At 36.6% G+C, this 17,865-nt stretch overlaps 1 long non-coding RNA gene across 6 annotated transcripts in view; it reads right to left on the bottom strand.

Annotated features, from left to right (window-relative positions):
* The window catches only part of LOC110402741, a 197,970-nt gene that overhangs the window by 73,098 nt on the left and 107,007 nt on the right, over positions 1 to 17,865 (bottom strand). For all 6 annotated transcript variants that reach the window (XR_002441276.1, XR_002441279.1, XR_002441278.1 and 3 more), the window contains exon 2: positions 8,697 to 8,826. This is a non-coding gene — a long non-coding RNA (uncharacterized LOC110402741). The remainder of the gene's footprint in view (positions 1 to 8,696; positions 8,827 to 17,865) is intronic.

The raw sequence follows: 17,865 nt of genomic DNA on the forward strand, positions 1-17,865 counted from the left end.
ATATTCTTATATTTTCATGAATGATGACTGAATACAACAATTCTGGCATTGACAGAAAATGCAGCTATTGTGAAAAATGCAAAATGCGGCTTCCAGCAGAGACCAGCACAGCATGGTTCTCAAAAGCCTGGCCAGAGAGACTCTCTCAACAGATCCTCTCTTTACTGAGCACCGCATTTTCCACAGAACTGTACAAACATCGACTTCAATAAGGCACAAAAACAATACCAATTTGAAGACACTTCAACAGCTACTTATTCTTCATGTTGTTGTAGCAGACTCACCGACTCCACTGGGATCATTCCGAGTCTGAACTTTTATACATTCTGCACAAACACCAAGTGTAAGACACAGTCTTCATTTTACAAATAAATCAGAGCCTCAAGATAGATGCTGATTTTTGAATAAGTTTTCTCCAGCGCATGACTACAGGCAATCCCATAGAAATAATTTCCCTGTTTCCAATGATTTGAATAAACGGGAAAAAACACTCACAGTGCAGATGGGAAATAGATCAATGATGTAGCTTGGTTTTGCTTCACTGAATTTAATAAGTAACAATTCCAAAATTAAACCCTAAAACCCCCCACCTAGTGTTTTGTAACCTCGAGGTTCAATTACTTCTCAGCTGATCAGTGCTCTTCTCTAGAAAACACCTCCAAGCCATTCAAGTCATGAACTTGATGACATGTTGATGCTTGATCTCAGCAGAGTGATATTTTAGGTAGTGCTGTGTGTAGCTTATTGACAGAAGGAAGTAGATGAGAATCAATGATAAAAATATCTGATGGTAAATGGGCAAGATCTACTGAATTTAATGTCCTTTTTTAGTGATTTCAAATGGACAGCAACTTACACACACCAAAACCCTTGACTGTCAAAAGCAGGAGAGGCATCATATTTCCAATTCAACAATCACACACAGCTATGTTGCTCTCAAAAAACTCAACCCTGTGATTAATAAAATATTCTGTATGGAAAGATAGTTCCCCATTTTCTTGGCCACCAACCAGCAGTGTTCAAAAAATAAACATTTAAAGCAATGATGTTTGGTACCATGCTCTACCAGCCCACACTGCAGTTTTCTTTTGTTGCTGGCATTAACTTAGAGCTCTATTTTCAGCTCCAGGTAATCTGTTTGAGTGCACGCTCACCATGAGCCAGCCACCATTTTTTCTTTGATCTTTTACTGTTTGCATCTTGAATTATCTTGATCACTGTGTGTCATTAATTAACCTTTTCCCTTCACGTATATCAGTTCTTCTTCCTTTAAAAATGTCTTTTTACATTACATTAAAATATATTATTCTGATAAACCATGCTAGTACTGAGCAATTCAGCTTTATAGAAATATTTTTGTCTTCTTTAATATTCTTGATGTTGTAATTCCATTTTAAAGAAGCGTAAATGTACATTAAGATGCCCTACTTCTTCAGCATAACATACAGGGAATACATCTTCAATATTTCAACTAAGAAGTCTCAACAGTTGCCTACAAAATTCTCCATGTATTCCAGAGAGACATTCCCCTTCCTATCAGAATACAACATACTCATCCCTCGGATAAGACTGTTCTTTTGAAGCAGAAATGCCTCTTTTACGTTTGACTTCTCCCTCTTTCAGGTTTATGTGCCCCTTGGAGGCAAGCTAGCAAATTACACAGGAAAATGTATGTGATAAGTCAGTCATTTCTTATGCAAATATTATGTTCTGCTTCAGGGTGTATCCATAAGCTGCATCAGATATTTACCTCAGTTTTTAAAAGTATTCTGTCTCCTAGAGCAAAATGCTACGTCTTGTAGAAAGGAAATTTATACTGGAGTTTGTGATGAAACAATCCACAGGCATTTTAAAAGGCATTGTTGCTAGAATTAGTGAAGAATACTCAACAAGATTTTGCTGCCTAGAATTGTCTACGTATTTACAATTCATATTGGGCCATTGTGAATTACTGGGATGAAAGAAATCAAGGAATTTTGCTCCTCAGGTTACATTAGTTCTACAGAGTGGCAATATATTAGTTTAACCCTTTCTGACTCTATTTACATTTACTTTCCCATCAACAATATGACCTTCATGGCATAAGGCAGTAAGAATTAATCTACTATCTCCTAGTATTTCTTACTACTTCTTATACAGTTTGTCTAGTTAGTAGCTGACATAATTCCTTGACCACACATTACAATTTGAGAAATGTATTCAAAATAACACAATTTTCTTAAACTTATTGAATATACTCATCATTAATGCTGAGCTCTTCTGAAATTAAAATGGCCTGATTTTGAGTTCCTAAAGTTAATGCTACAATTCAGTTTCAGATACACTGTGCTAAATCTGCTCCACATCAGAGCATTAAAAATGTCTCAAGAACAGAAGATTCAGAAGGCTGTGAAAGCAAGCCTAGCTATACATGCCTTCTTCCTGGAAAAGTAACACATCTGAATTAAGTGGGGGACAGATAAGAAACTTTTTTAGATGTTGGAATTTCATTGTACAGCTGTTCAGATCCAGCCAGTACCATGACTAAGAATTCCAGGATTTTTGTCTTCAAGGCAAAAATTCAAGGTTACTTGAGCACAGGTTTTTCTGTATTTGATAATACCTATTTTGTGCTAAGGACAAATTAGTTTAGAACTTATCCTGCCTCACATTGCAATTATTTTTTTCATCAGTTAGAGTAGCTGCCAATTTACCACACTTTGTGACCTGTATTAGGTTGGTTTAAAAGCCAATCTAACAGTAATAAGTCTTTCTGAGCAGGAAGAGTCTCAGCATTCACTATCCAGGGGACAGAGAGAGATCAACAGTCTTTATCAGATACAAATGCAAACCGTTCTGACTCAATTCTCTGAGAGCTATGAATGGATTAGTTTCCCCAATAACATTTTATCTGAACACTCTAAACCAAAAAATGTATCATGTGAATGAAAAAAATATATTCATATTAGTTTCTAGTTTTCATCTATCTTTTCTTCATAGGTATATCATGAAGTATATCATATTTGACAATAACTGCCTGTAAATATATATATGACAGTAATGAAGCCAGTACTGTACATCTGAAGATAACGCAAAAGCAAATATATGGGGAGCTGAATGCATAATTGCATTTACAAAAGATAACCATTACTAGCAGTTTCTTACCGAAGTCAAGAAATGAGAAATATCTATTAAGAAACAAAGCTTACCCCTCAGAAACAGGGGTAATGTTCACCACATTATCTAATACAGAAATTAGATTCGACATTCCAGGAAATTGTATTACATTGCAAGTTAGAATTTTTTTCTCTCAAGGTTCATCAGTAAAATACTGGGAATTGCATGCTTAAAAAGACTTCTTGAGCAGCCAAGTGATGTATTTCTGCATCAGCAGTAGTAGTAATTATTATTTTGACTAAAAATCAGAACTCTGCCTTGTGAAAACTAGGCAACACCTATTTACTTGGGAATTGACTTTGGGATGAATATCCCTGGGAACAAAGAACACAACACTCTGATACAAGTGCAAGAAACAGTTCTTTCATCCTTCTCTGTCTAGCACAAATAAATAGATCTCACATTTAAAAAATAACAATAGAGAACCATACCAAAGGAAAATATTTCACTGCAAGTCTAAAGAGACGATATAAAAAGCAAATAACGTGTGACAGATTTGGTTACTTAATGTACTACTTGAAGGTGCTCAGATCCTGAGGTAATAAACACTTTACAAAAATTCATACAGAACAGAATAGTCTAATTCACATACAAAACATTGAGCCGAAAGCATCAGTTGCTCCCTGGAGGGGCTTAATATAGTGGTGAGGTGAATAACTTAATAAAAGAAGAAAAAACATTAAAAATAACCACCAAGAAGTCAGAATAACTGAAACTTCACACTGTAAGAATCTATAGACAAGGATGTGGAAAAGAAAATGAATAGCTGAAAGTATTAAGAATATGTTCAGTCTGAACTAGACTATCCCATGGGAGTGAAGGTATGTTAATAAGATGCATTAAGATATATGTGAAGTATATCAAAAAAAGCCAGCAGTAAGTGAAAATATTCTGTATTTTCTCAGGGTTATGAAAACAAGAGCGCAATTCTGGAGACTGTGGATAGAACTTTATCTTTTTCCCAGGAAAGGGGCAATTACAGCTCTACTGCACTTCTATTCCTTTACTGGTCTATACACGTCATGAAAAATATGCTGAAGCTAAAAATACCAAATCTATGCTTCACAACCTGCTCAATTTTGACAATAGCAGCTGAGCTCAGATGCAAGGCAGTCACACATCTGATGAGGTGATCTGAGAAAGGCCAGGCACTGAGGAGGTGCACTGGTACAGGGACATAGTGTTTGCCTTGGTCATAACAGTATAGAAATGAATGATCAGGAGTTTGAATTAAAAGCAAAATATAAACGCTCTTAATTTCAAGTTTTTCAAAATTATAATGAGCTCAGATCCCAGTCTTTGGCTCTGTTCACTTTACAGTTAAGCTGATATATGCGGTTCAGATTCTGAGCCTCACTGCAGGCCAGATGTCCAAATCTACATTCTGCTTTGGGTCTACCTCAAATGAACGTAGCTAGACAGCATAGATTGGCTGAAAAGATCTGTGGGGAAAAAAAAAAAGAATTTCTTTTATATATTGAAAATAAGATGTATTAATAAATATATAATTTCGGTCTGGTTGTTACTGCCTGGTTACCTGGAGGAACCATTTTTACAGAACATTTGTGTTGAGATTCAGGCATCTTTACAACCAAACTGATTCTTCTTTACAAATGAAGCGTGCTTGGAACAGAGGATTCTGTTTCCTGAAAACGGGTTATGTGTGGCAGCTGTAAGTGTTGCAGGTATGCCAGCAGAGATGTGTTCTTGATATGATTACGTTTCAAGAACACATACATATGTCAAGCTTCAGCTGTTTCTCAAGGCGAATACTTGAATATCTGATCACACATTTTCCTTTAGTCAAGAGCCTCCCTACATCATATAACAAAAGCTAAACAGCAGGCAGAAACATTGATGTTTAACTAAAAAGACAGATAAATTCTCTCTTTTCATAATTTAATTTTCAGTTTTTCCACATGATAATTCTTCAGTGATCAAATACGGTTTAGCATATAGGTTATCTATAACCTGTCTTCATTGATTGTTATTACTCCAGTTACTCTGTACGATGTTTCTAATGTGCAGAAATCAGTATTTGCTGGATGACTATGCCTTACATGCAACGTTTATGGATTTATTCATATTAATACAAAGAAAACTACTGCATATCTAGTATTTTAGTTATAAGTGATCTAAAAATTGGACGTATTTTCAGAGGATCTCTGCTAGCACTAAAACGTGGCTTCTACTACAAAATGATATGAAGATTACATCAGCTTTCCTTTTTCCATAGCTTTTGTAAACATGAAAGCTACGTCTATAGACTCCTATAGTTTGAAAAGCTGTAGGTTGTTAAAAGTAATATTGAAAATACTACCTTGCTACAGAGGATGTCATAGATGAAGAAAGAAGAGTAAGAAGAGTATACTTTTTCTCCTGAGCCAGTTTTGTTTGCACACAGGAAAAAGCAAGGCCAGCCCTGGTCTCAGAGCAATAACTACAGTGACCTAAGCTGTATTGCCATATAATCAGTAGTAACACTATGGTATCTTCCTAAGCATTTTCATTTGCCCTAATATTGTTCTTGGTTATCTGGAAGTGAGTTATTTCTTCCTCTGCACAAAAACTCTGTACATGAAAACCTCTTTTACTGCAAAGGTACAGTGTCAGCCACTAGGAAGTTCTCAGCTTAGTTCATTGCCAAAATGAAATCTGATGTTTATGGAAAGTTTTTCATTCAGATAGATGCTTTTACTCAGTGAAAAGCAGCAGTCTGACTCAGGTTACCTATATTATTCTTTAGGCGGTGCCACTGAAGTTTAACAATACAAAAATAGCTGCATAAATTCACGCGTGCCAGATTTCAGGACAGACATTTTTTCCTCTAAATGTCTTTCTATTTGACAGCATTGTACATGGAAATTTCAAGAAAGCAATTTTTACTCAAAAGAGTAAAAGAGACCAAGCTGTGTTTCTGTCAGAAACACTCCTGCACACATGCAAGCAATAGCATCTACAGATATTAATTAAATGATCAACCTTTCAAAAAAGTATTAAGGGTAAGTGCTAGAGCTCTTTCAAAATGAACTTATATTTATTATAGTCTCTCGTTAAAATTCTCAACTTGCAAGCAGAAAAAAAAAGAATTAGCTAAAGAAGTTTGAATATATTTTAGGAGACATCTCACAAGATCTTAATTTTGAATAAAAAGAAACGTGCAAACATGATCAGGATTCATATATAAACAGAGAATAACAAATATCCGATGGAGACATACAACCAAAAAAATCCTTATACAAAAAAAATTAAATACAAAGGGATGATTCTCTTGAGAAAGAATTTTTAATTCATAAGTCTAACAAAGTAAATCCTCTATCAAAGTGTTTATCTCACTATCAATTTCAAGACATTTACTAATGTTCAAATATTTATATCTTCTTTACTCTTAAGACTATTTTTGTAAGCAGATTTGATTGAAGAACGTAAAGAGTGGCAAGCGTCAATAAAATAAATTTCATCTCAGGTAAAGAATAGGCTGTTAACTTCAGGTATTTTCAAGACACAATAAATCCAGTTATGTTTGGGTGGGTTTGGTTTAAGTGGTTTATAAAAGAACTACCATTTACCTGGTGAAAATTAAACTAATACACAATATTAACTTTTACAGGACTGAAGATTATGTGGAACTGAAGCCCTAGGGGAAAGCCATACAGAAGAAAGATACCTAATGGCTTCCTCAGGGAAAGTCTATTATTTTTTGAACATATAATTTTTTTCAGCTCTTTCAAGCAAGAGATACAAAGCGATACAAGCTTTTTACACTGTTGGAATTTCAATATCTTATCCATTTTAATGGTCTAATATTTTAATTACTGGTCTGAGGACAACCCTTTTTAGGCTCACTTTTAAAACATTCATATCTTAAGATTTGTCCTAAACATGACAGACAGATATTAATGAGAATCCTCTGTGTTATCATGTTGATTTATTAAAAAAATTTCATGATGCTACATCATGCAGGTAGCGAACTACATGGGCAGAAACCCTTTATGATTTGACTGCATAGCGGTGAACAAATGGAGCATTTCATTTTATTAGCAAATATGAGCATTTCATATTGTTCCACTGATGATTCTACACATTTCATGTTATTTACAACAGTGTGACAACATATTTAAGGGAATTCTTCTTTATACTTCACTTGTTCACTTTTTTATTTTAAAATAAGAAACACAGGCATCCGTACAAGTTGCTACTATTTTTGAACCTACAACCCTTCTCCCCTCTTCCTTACTTCTGCAAAAGGGAGGAATCTCCTGACTACCCAGAGCATTATCCTTGAAGATAAGCTTTCAGATATCTTTCTGATACCTCTCATGAATGAAATATAAACTACTCCATAACAGTGATGAGACAAATGCTTAAAAGCAGATTGTCAATGCACCCCAAATAACAGGGAGAGCAATTGCTACTAATACTCAGAAAATGTTGTACACATATGACTGGTGTTTCATTTATCTGAATTGCTCCAGATTCTCACCATTACTAGCAGACCCCTCTATTGCTAGAGCAGGGATATACCACAGCTAACCTTGTTCTTCCTACCAGCTCTTTACCTCACTGCCAGAACTGACAGCTCAATCAATCCACATCACTGGATGGCTCAGCCCTTATGTCTCACTCTTTATTCTTCTAAAGTCACTGAAAAAAATGTGGGAAGCATGATGATTACATTTTTGGTAATGTGGAAGCAAGTCCAGTAAAGCCTAGGTTGAGACTGAAAACCTCTCAGAGCAGGCTATGCAGTGCAATTACGCTGACTTTCAGCCAAAGCACACTTCACTGAGGCTCACATGCACTGAATTAACCTAGCCTAAAACTGTAAAGCATTCATACACCCCTAAGTGTTTTCACTTCTCTATATATCTACCAAAAACTTTTGATATAACTGAATTTCAATCAGTTCAGGGTTAGATTTGCTATTTGCAAAGCTATTAGAGGTTGTTCTACTTCACCACCACCATATCTGAAATGATCATCTATAAAATAAAACAAGATAGAAAAAACAATATATTGTATAAAAATATGAGGGTTACAAAAAACTGGTTTCCACAAAGAGAAAAAAATCTCCCGAAGGCTGCAGATCTGAAGGTTGTTTTCAACTGCTTCTGCTTTTCCAATGTGATAGTGCCCTTCTACAAGCACCCCAGTAAGAGTTTACAACCTTCTCCCTGGGACTGTAAATCCACTGCTTTTCTTCTCTTCTAAATTTTGAACAGATACCACTGTTTCCTCAAATTGCACACAAGGGGATTGAAGGAATCAAGATTATTCTCAAGTACATCAAATTCAGTTTCAAGGGCCTTTATGAGACACAAAACTGTATCAAGGGATGCTTAATAGGCACAACAAATTCAATCCTGAAAGGTGAGAGAGCACTGCACCAGCAGATAAGCAATGTTAACCACAACTACAATGGAAAATAACTGAAACAAAGGTGTGTTGTCCAAGGAGACACTGCTTAACAACCATTCATCAGTATTTATACAACATATAATAGTTATTTTTATTTACCCATCTTTACGTAAAACTCTGACCTGACTATCTTCCAGCAGTCGCAGAGCATAGACGCTGTCTGTCAGGAGATGCTGTTTGCCTGCTGACCCCTTCACACAGACACCAGAAATGCAAAAAACCTTTTCATTCAGTAGAGTGAATGGGGTGAATCTGGGGGTAGAAGAACACATTTTGGAGTAAATCAAGAGGTTGGAAATCCTTGGAGCAGCTCTACACCAGTACATTAAAGCTTGTAACAGAACCTATTAGAACATAATTTTTGAAACGAATGCAGCTAGTCACCAATGAACAACATCTTGACTTTCAACTACAATCTAAACAGTAAGTTAAAGCATTACATTTATGACTGTTTAATCCGGTCAGATGCATATAGTATAATCGGATTTTAGAGTCAAATGTATCATGAAAAACAGCTAGAAATACTGGAGTCTGAGGCCTTTTATGTAGCATGGTCCTAGTTTTACACACACAAATGTGCAATAGGAATAAATTTTCTTCTTCATTAGAAAAAATATTTTCCTCATTGCCTAGAGGAATGCAGAAGGGAGTAGGCTTTACTTTATTATTGCATTGAAAGCAAACACCAGGGAGATTTATCAGGCAGCGGGAGTACTGTGCTGCATCTACTTAGGCAACCTGTGTCCATAGCCCCATTGTATGGACTCAGTGCAATCAGTGTACACAGGCAAAAATAAAATTTGGTACCAGCTTAATCACAAGTGATATAAACTACTCACCAGCTTGATTCAATTTAAAAAAAAAAAAAAAACAGAACAAAACAAAATAAAAACACAGAGTGGAATCACAGTATCAGTAAATTGGAAATATCCAATAAATTTCACTTCGATTAGACTGGGAAAGGGCCCGTGATCTTTCATCCAATTCCCTACACTGACATGACTTCTGGAAATTCTGTTAAATACTACAGCTGCCTCTCCACTCCAATCTGAATTCGGTTTTCCATTTTCCACAGTATTTCAGGTAAGAAATTATCAGTAATTTGAACACTGATAGCATCAGTTCGATACTTTTGCTGGAAACAACATCAGATAAACAATACAATCATAGGTGGCTTATTCACGGTCTTGGCATGCCAAGAGATCCGAATACTCTGCAATGCATAAATATACATTCAGACAGACTATCTGTCAAGTAGAACTGTTATAAAAGTGAAGAACTTGATTAAACGTTAAGTGCCTGATTTTTAACTAGTGCTATTAAAATTAATTATATTTCCATAATTAAACTCAATAAGATAACTTAATTTTTCATGTGTAATAACCTAATAATGCATTTCAGGTTGCTTTTATTCTCCCAGGCAATTCTATCACTATATACATATATATTTAACTTCTTGGGTCGACCCCACATCTTTATGGAATTCATGCAGTTTGCTAACTTTGCTTCTACATATACACCTCGTCATCTGCTCTCTACACAGTTCTTTAGTCACATTATATTTCTCTTGTGTGTCCCTATTTTAATCTATCTACATGATTTCCCAGGTGACAGCATATCAAAAGCTTCACTGAAGTCCAGAAGTGTTTCTTTCAAGCTTTTGTTGCTTAAGCACATTCCAATCCCATAAAAACCTTTGCTACATAGAAGGTGCTTCTCAAAGAAAGAGAAGACACTGAAGATACGCTGTAAAGCAAATAGAGCTTTGATCTTGCTTTTGAAGGAAATTGAAATATGTAAAGATACAGATGTTTTTCTATTTTTGCATACATACAATTTTATATTCTTCATTTCTCGCAATTAAAGGTCAGACTGGGAAGAAATGGAGTCTTAACTAGCTTAGCACTACTTAACTGTTACACATGCATGCATGTATGCAATGACAATGAAGAATCAAGGGAAACAGGTCTTTTGTTTTAACTGACTCAGTATCCTCACGGAGCAAGTTCAGTAGCACATCATTACAGCTGCTTCATCCTGGTGCATCTTCCTACAGTTTTTTGCAGCTTCATTTCTGTCTGGCTTCCTGCCACCTGTGTCTGTCTTACATTTCTGTTGGCATGTTTCGAACTATAGAGAGTACAACTGTGGGAAACCTAAGTTCAATTCAACAAACCCCCCCATAAATAACGTATTATATTTATGTGTGAAGAATTGAACAAAAATTCTTAGAACAGTTTTTTCTTCCTCCTGTGGGAACATTTGTACAGTGACTAAGTATATTTCCCTGTGTTTTAACTACCCTAGTACAATTGACAACCTCATACAGTATGCACATACAAAAGCATTTTCTGTCACTATTGCAGAATGGAGTATTACAGTGATCCTTATGCTGGCTATTTTCAATTGTTCCAAATCAATAGTGATAGATGCTGTGGGTAAAAAAAACCTCTGCATTGTATTTTACAGAAATCATACTGTAAGATGAAGTTTGACTGCTTTGCTTTTCAAAAGGAAGGACAAAGCACTTAGAAGCAGGAGACTCTTCAAAGTTCGCTAATCAATCTTTGCGTTCAAGTTCCAAAAAGGTGGCTTTCACTTGAGTGGTCAAACTGCATTATGAAGTTTTAATTCCTTTCAAACGTATGTATCTATCTGTTTACCAAAATCTCCCAGAGCTACTAGTTGTATGATTGTGGGTACTTCTCTCTCTTGAATGCATCTACCTGCAGGATGATGAACAGCTGTTTGTATACCATGTCTAAGAGTGGAGATGCCAAGCAACCTATGAGCTCCTGTAGTCTGACTGCAAAATATCTGAAATATCCCTATTCTAAGTCTAGCAAATCTGCCTTTTATACACAAGATAGATCACTTTAATTGATGAGATTTAAAGCTTTATAAATAGTTCGCTGACGAACTCAAAGCTTGTCTATGGTTTAAAGAAAGACAGTGTGTTGTTTATAGCACAATACTGCCTGATGCAAGGATTAAATATATCTACCTTGAAGTAGTTTGGAAGGGCTGGCAAAATCTAAAAGTGGGAATTCCAGTGTTCACAAGGAAGGGCAAGAAATGTAGCAAGAAGCATGAAGTTTGCCCCACCTCAAACATTACCTGTCTCTTTGTATCCTGGAAAAGATTTTAAATTTGTCAACTTCTTTTATTTGATTAACAAATGAAAAATATAACTCATTTCCATTGGAAGAAAATAAGGTATGAACAAAAAAATACACCAACTGGTTAATATTCCTAAAACCAGGATGTCAGTTACTTACAAAATCAGTGGGACAGATTACAGAACTTTTATTATGACTGCTATTGTACTGCAGCAGAGGACCCATTGTTTCCAGCTGGATGAATAAAGCAGAAAGTTTAAGCACTGCAAAACATGGTGTGACTGTCCCAGCCCAAGGGACAACCTGAGAGCCTGTACTAGGAGGGGTCTGCAGTTCTGAATCGACTTGGGCCACTAAGACTTCTACTGCTTTTGAAATTAGGCCACTGCTTGTAGTATTGGCATTTAGGTTTAGATAATAAATTCCAGGTCCTGTAGTTCGAAATTTTGGCAGTCTATTTTTACAGTTTGGCGAAATCCTTAAAATGAGGAAATGGATCTCATCTTCCTGTGCTCTCTTGTTCACAAACTCCTCTCTTTTTGCATGCACTTTTTTTTCTTTAAGTCTCTTCAGTTCCTTACTCCATTATTATTCAGCTGCTCATTCTAATTTTTTTCTTCTTTTGTGTCTTTATCCCCTTATCCACTTATTATGCAGTTGCTTATTTCAAAGCATTTTGCAATCTCTGTTAGTCTGCTCACATTCTCTGTGTTGAGCAGTCACAGGAAACTTTTTCTCCTTATGGTTCAAATTTGTCAAAATACCTGCTTAGTTTTCAAGAGCTTGACTTCTCCCAGTTCATATTCCACCAGTGTACGGAGAATTTTGGATTTTTTCCCCTAGGGTGTGACTTGTGTCAATATTTCTATAGCAGAGGAGATGAGATGTTGAAGCCAAAACTTCTGGACTCTCTTTATAAGCCCAAGCATCAGTGCACATAGTATAACATAACACCGTAAGAGTTGTATAGTTGTAAGTTGTAATAGACTGTTCTCTCATCCTCTCCTGTCTGAGGATGGAAATGGGATGGGGTTCTGGTTAGCATCTGGTAAAACAGATTCACTTCTGTTAACCTGATACCACCACTTCCGAAACTGAGGTATCCTCTCTAGAGGACATCCCAAAAAACATTAGGTATGATGTAGCCACTCCAAAAGTATACTATACATCCTTGTGGATAGCATGCCTAGTCCATGAGAAAAAGCATGTCCTGAGCTTCTCAGATCACCTGTTTACCAGATAAACACATCCCTTCCAGCAGAGGGACAGGAGAGGTTCTCTGTGCAGAACACAGTTGTTAGTGCAACCAGAGAAGTGACACCACGTGTTATAAAGATGCATGGCAACATCATTTCCATTAGAATCCATTACTGTGGGATTTCCTTTATATCTACTGGATTACCACTGGGGCAAACTAACATGTATGGATATTACAAATACACAGGTCTCTCCGAAAATAATGTCTCCTATTTATATCCATGGAAACTACAACAGAGACAAAGAACACAATAACTGTTTGATAGAGCAAATTCTTAGCTACAAAACACAACTTTTCAACACAGTCACCACCACTAGCTACCCATTTTTGCCAGCTGTTAACAAGGGCCTGAATGCCGTACTTGTAAAAATCTGCACCAGTGGAGATGACCCACTGTTGCTGTCACCACAGCTGAAACGCACCACCCACTGCCTCACTGTGCTCACATCCACTGTTTGATCTCCATAAAATTTCAGCACGTGTCCATGAATGCCCATGGGTTTCATTTTTTTCTGCATGGAAGAATGTAATGACATGCCTTTGCTTCCATATGAATACTTTGATATCAGATGCCATTTGTCAGAATGCCCCTCTACCGCCATCTGTCACACAGCAACAAAATGTAATGGAATATTGTCGGTAAGGTTCAACTTCTACTGCCATACCACCAACATCTGCTTCTGACATTGTGGGCAAACATAATAAAATAGGAAGCATTACTTTCAGAGAAGCCTTTCTATACTGGGTTATACGACACAGCTGAGCACTATACAAGGAAACCAGTCTAGATTCACGGTAAGCAGAACTAATTAAAAATGGGTAGAGCTTCACCCTGCCAGAATACGTGTCAACATCTTTACAGGAAAGATAAAAGCTAATACAGTTTGCATCATGCAGACTCCTGACCTAATTCAGGACAGATCTGACTCAACGCAGTGTTATGTTATGTGGTGTACACATACGCAGCCTCTCTTTGGCTGGAAGAGCCAGCCTATGGAATAACATCTATCAGTAATTTATTTCACTCTGGTAATGCATTCGAGATTCAGTGATTCAGCATGAATGTAATGCTTTGATGTCTTAAATATCTTTTCATATGTGCTCCATGTCCCATCTGAGCCCAGTGACCAGTAAAGTAGACAAATTCAAAGAAAAGCGTATCATACAATTTTCTGAGCAAGCTCAGTTACGATGTCATTTCTAAAGCCTATATAGCTTTCCATTTTTTAAGAAAATAGAGAAGTAATTTTCCCTGTGTATATACAGTCATTATTTTTTAAATAAGAATAATATAGACTTAGATATTGTACGTCAGAAGCCAGGCAGCTAAAGATATGGTGATTAAGATTATTTAGTGCAAAGAACACACATTACATAGTATGCCTCGACACCTCACATTCTTGAAAGGAATCGTTTACACAGGTGGTCTTTGAGCTGAAATACTTAGGTATCAGATGAAGGGGATACACACAGCCAGGTATTCTGAAAGCATAAGCCAGCTAGCCATTCTTTCCTGGCTATTATTAGATTTGCAGCACTTTCTGTAGCAGCAGCCTGCTGCTTCACAGCCAGCTGGTTATCAGTTTCAAAGCGCTCACAAATTCTTTCTGGAGTTTCTTTGGACCTCCCTCCGGAAAGATTCTGTTTTCTTTGGAGTTAAAGGACATCAAAAGATTAGATTGCATCAGATTTTTTAAGAGCTAGCTTAATTCATCTCAGAGAAAAAGCAGAATATCAAGCTACATCTGACCATTCCAGCCTTCAGAAAAAGCTTTTTGAAAATGTTGCTAAAGAAATACTACCCAAGCAGGACCATGACCCTTTTCTATATTTATCTTTAAATGTATTTTGAAGGCATACAGAAATCTGGAATTATGATATGAAGACCCCAAACTGGAGAAATCAAACTGAGAGGAATTACATTTTAGGGAAAGAAAGAGAGAGGGGGGAAAAAAAAAAGGAAATTGCACAGGTGAGCAGGAACGAGCAGTGATGACATCTCCAGACAAATGCCTTCCTAAGGGCTTTCTCTCCAGAGCAGTGAATGGTGACAGTGAACATTGCAATGACTTCCACTAGCACCATGCGCTTTGCATCAGGATGCTCTCAAATTTCTTGTTGGCAGTTTCCATTTATGATGCTTTTAGTAGGATTGGAGTACCCTTAATGTACATGTAGACACAAGTATTGTATGCTTACTAGTTAGGTAGATAGGTAATACTTTAGGTATTCAAAGGATTATTATTTTCTGTATTCTGTATTCTGTTCTCCATTTTGGCTCTCCTCTAAGGCCAAGGCTATGAGAATCACAGCAGGTCAACAACAGCATGAAACAAAGGAGAGGACACTGCCAGAGTCGCTCTGGAATAAAAACACTGCTACAGTAGCTTATTTCAAAGGCTGAAGTACTGGGAGCAGAAGGCATGCTACAGACCGGGAAACAAGAGGGTCCTCAGCGTGATAAAGGATAGGACAGCTGAGACACTGCAAAAAGAGGTTAGCTAGGGAAGGTGAGAAGAGTTTGGATTAGATATAGACGCTGGCTACGCTCCCTGAGTCTCTTTTTACACAAGCATTAAATGATACACTAGAAACTCCTGTCTCTTTAAAAATCAGAGAAGAGCAAAATTGTACTTCTGTCACTAAAGTCTTGTAATAAGGTTACTATTTCTCAGTTAGACTTGGCTGTTCTTTATGTTCATCAACCTATCAAGCACTGTTCTATTTTACTCATACATATTTAGGAGGTGATATTTCATACATTTGCACAAAGTATAACCAAGGGCAAGATTCCTCTGGTTCCATTGGCTTGTATCTGATTTAAGGAGAAAGTAAAACTGCTTCATTTAATTTACTCAGAGAATGTGTGCATCTGTCCTTAAAATGTAGTAAGTGTATAATAAGCTAATTTGCACAGATAATTTCATAAATGATTGGTGCTGTTTTCTTACATATTTAATACAATTTCTATTCATATTTGGAATAATAACAGGAAAAACTGCTACGTATCTCTGCTGTTTTGAATCATGAGAAAACTGTACCTTAAATTCCATTACTGGCTATGCACCATAAATACCTAAAGCAGCATTCTCACTTTAAATGTTCAAACCTGTAAAGGGACATTTTTGCATTTCCATAGGTATAAAAATGTCATTGGTTGTTCATACTCTGTGAGATCCTCTCGGTGCCATAGATTTATATGGGTATTCCCTGTTAAGTGGCACATAAATGTCCTGTGCATTAATGAGAAAATAAAACTCCACAAACCCTTCCCATTTGAAAATCTTAAGTATGCACAAGTTTCAAAACATGATAATGTGCTCATTTTTAATCAACCAATATTTTACCTCCTCCAAGTTTCTCTGTTTCTAATTATAAAATATGCATTTAAAACTACACATACAGAAACATCCTCTGCCATCCCAAATGTTCTGTCCTTTATATTGTCATTCCTTGATAACAGTTTTAAGCCTAAAGCAGTTTTTGATAAAGAACAGGTATTTTTGTTACCAAAGGTAGGCTGACTTACAGATAGCTCATCTGATAAAAACTCCGAAGAGTAAACTGAGCAATACAAATCCATCCTGATTCTTCTGAATGCCATGACTTCAGTGGGTGAGTAAGGTCACAATCTGGCCTTCACATTTGCATTTCATTAGTAATTCTTCAAATAAATGTTATGCACTTAAAACTGAACTAAAAGAAAACACTAGTGAAGGGTGGCATCCCTTAAATCTTTCTTTAGCACAGTGATTCTGTCTCATGTCATCAATTAAACACTCCCTAGTTCCTGTGCTGCTGCTAAACAGAAAAGTACATAATAATACCTGAAGAAGAGTTTAAATTTTTATAATCTGTCTGACATGATATGCAAATACAGTCAAGGAAGACAAGTATTCCCTAAGTGACTTTCCCTAGCAATAAATACTGTATGAGATAAAGCTGTGCTCCAATTAAATATACGGAAAAGTGTGATTACTAATAATCATACTTTGGCTCTGACACTAGCTCTTTTTTTGCTGATGTCTCTGTTCACCTCCTACTTGGGAAGCAAGAGCACTTCAATCTTGGGTTTGTGTTGTATAAGAAGTAGCTGATGTCTGCCCCGAACCATCACAAACGCAAGTACTGAAACATGCATTGCACCAAGTTATCTAAACATCAAACAGAAAAGTCACCAATGTGGATTCGTATATCATCCTTCTTTGTACCAAACCATAAATGGACTTATTCCATAAAGGTGTGATCTGCTTCTAACGTAGTTTCTCTAGATAAGTTAAAGTGTATTTTTAGCACTCTTACCGGTGACAAAACTCCCTTCTCAGTGGTATCACGCTTCAGCTAAGCATGCTAACAATGCTATGGCTGAATCCTTTAATGAAAAAAGTAAAACTCATCATCATCATGAAGTTCTAGCTGTTACATGTAGTACATCAAAGAAAAATCTATCAGTGTCCCCTATCCTCTGTCATGGTAATATCCTAACATCTCCACAACAGCTGTCAAGAACTTTCCAAAGCACCAATCAGCTTGGAGGTGTTTTAAGCAGTGACAGGAGACAGATTGGCAGAATACAAGGCAGGCATAAACATCCCTCCTTGCCCTCAAGCGTACGGTCAAAGTGAAGCTGCTCCCAAGCTCGCACAGATATAACTAATAATTAAATAACTACACCTCCTCCTGCCTCCTCAGGATCATAAGAGCTTGATATCTGAAACTGAAATGCAGAACTGCCATCTGTGGACAAATCTGCCGCTCTGTTTCCAACAGTGGGCAACAGCAGATTCCTACATAGAACTCAAATAAGAAGTGGGATTAGCATGTACTTAAGGCACAGACAGATGGTAAATCTAGTTAGCATGACCATTTTAACGTACACTAAAGAGATGTATGCCATCTTGTACCATAACAATT

Source organism: Numida meleagris, chromosome 7 (genome assembly GCF_002078875.1).
Source record: "Numida meleagris isolate 19003 breed g44 Domestic line chromosome 7, NumMel1.0, whole genome shotgun sequence".
Taxonomy (NCBI): domain Eukaryota; kingdom Metazoa; phylum Chordata; class Aves; order Galliformes; family Numididae; genus Numida; species Numida meleagris.